The 2,005-nt window shown below is 43.0% G+C and overlaps 1 protein-coding gene across 1 annotated transcript in view; it reads left to right on the top strand.

Annotated features, from left to right (window-relative positions):
• The first annotated feature begins 515 nt into the window (after positions 1 to 515).
• The window catches only part of LOC109472064 (D-galactoside-specific lectin-like), a 3,569-nt gene continuing 2,079 nt past the window's right edge, over positions 516 to 2,005 (top strand). The window contains exon 1 of the mRNA XM_019771638.1: positions 516 to 636. The gene's annotated coding sequence lies outside the window, so the exon portion shown is untranslated. The remainder of the gene's footprint in view (positions 637 to 2,005) is intronic.

Genomic DNA, 2,005 nt, shown 5'->3' with positions numbered 1-2,005 from the left:
AGGATATCTCCTTCCCCGGAGGTAATGAAGGAACGGAGCAGACACTCTCCCCAACGAGACCTAAAACATAACCTCCTGGCGGAGGTAACAAGGAAGTTTTCCCAGCTACAACTACCAGCTAGCCGACAGGAAGCGTCAAAATTGCTGCATAAGAACATGTACACGTATCTCTTTAAAAAAAAAGAAGAAAAAAAAAGAAGGCCGCTAGCGTTTTCTCTTACAGTTGTTTCCTTGCCAAGTTCAATTAAGATTCAGATCATCAGAAAGAAGAAGGAAGTTTTCACAGCCACAACTACCAGCTAGCCGACAGGAAGCGTCAAAATTGCTGCACAAACACATGTATATGTCTCTCTTAAAAAAAAAGGCCGCTGGCGTTTTCTCTTACAGTTAATTGTTTCCTTGCCAAGATTTAGATCATCAGAAAGAAGAAGGAAGTTTTCCCAGCTACAAGTTCCAGCTAGCCGACAGGAAGCGTTGAGCATGACGTATCCTTTATGCACAAGAAGGCCGCTGACGCTGGTATTTCCTTGCCAAGTCCATTTAGTATAAAAGGCCTGGTAAGTTTCAGTGTTACAGTGTGTGGTGAGAAGACACGGTGATTCAGATTTCAACGTACAGCCTATCCTAGAGACACAGGTCGGTGCCTTTCTTACATGGAGTTTGATTTTTGTTTGTCTTGGTTGAAGGATTTAATTTGTGTTTTTTTTTATTTTTCAAACTGTCGCCATGGCAATAAAATGTCACGGCACATCTTTTTTATATTATCAAGGCGATCATCTTTCCTTTGGGATATTTCATGAAATCACGGTGCTTGGTGTAACCAAGGAGGTTTAAAATCAATGTTAAAAGCCTTGTCCTGTGGCCAATTTTCACACAATATTTTCAAATAATTTGAGGTCTTAACCAGGACCCTTGAATTTATTTGCCCTAACGTAGCGTAGTTAGTTCCGCATTGATTGCGTTTCGCTGCGGTGTGATGCGTTGCATGAGAAATACTCCCAAATTGTACAACAGGCAGAGTGCTATATAGATGGTACTGTATGTGCAACCCATATATATATATACGGGTCCCACAGGACAAGGGTTTTAAATCAATCGTATTTAACCTCCTAGGCGTAACTGGATCTTTACAAAGTCTATATCAGCCCTCGAGGTAACGTGCATTCTGAACAGCAAGTCAAAGCAGGACGATTTATATATACACGCAGGAAAGATACGCTGTTTTCGTACTTCATGTTTTTGCTGACACGTGTGTAAATGGCGTCGACATAGACGTAGCCGGGGGGGGGTACAAACCCCCCACATGGCTCAAAAGTCCAGTTTTTGGTCCACTTTTTATCCAAGTTCCAAGATTTTTCTTTCAAAGATCTACTGATTCGTATCACCAGTGGGGCTGGCATCGTAGAAAAACTGCTCACTCTATCATTGAATAAAAAGTAATCTATATTTTTTCCCCTTAAAACCCTCTCAAAAAATGCAGGAAATGCCATTGCAGAGGGTTCATTTTTCAACATTTTCTGGGGGAGCATGCCCTCTGACCCCCCTAGGAACCTCGTGCCTTCGGCGCTCGCCTCGTGCCTACGGCGCTCGCTGGTCCCCTCAAGCAGTGGGAAGAACCCACCATTCAAAATCGTGACTTTCTTCCAATACTTTTAACGTTACGCTAGACGGGTCAAACGGGATATCTTTAAGTTTAACTTTATTGCGCAACAGTTGTACAGGGTACAAAGTATGGCATCTACTAACTTAAAAGATCTACTGATTCGTATCGTATCGCCAGCGGGGCTGGAATCGTAGAAAAAAAACTGCTTACTTCATCATTGAATAAAAAGTTACCCATGATTTTTTCCTTAAAACCCTCTCAAAAATGCAGGAAATGCCATTAATTTCAGAAGGTTCATTTTTCAAATCCGGACCCCACTAGAATCTTGGGACCTTCGGCACTCGACCAGCGCCCACAGCGCTCACCTGTCCCCTCAAGCAGTGGGAACAACCCCCCCCCCCC

This window comes from Branchiostoma belcheri, unplaced genomic scaffold (genome assembly GCF_001625305.1).
Source record: "Branchiostoma belcheri isolate BF01 breed outbred unplaced genomic scaffold, Haploidv18h27 scaffold264, whole genome shotgun sequence".
Lineage (NCBI taxonomy): Eukaryota > Metazoa > Chordata > Leptocardii > Amphioxiformes > Branchiostomatidae > Branchiostoma > Branchiostoma belcheri.
This window is presented reverse-complemented; position numbering and strand designations above follow the sequence as displayed.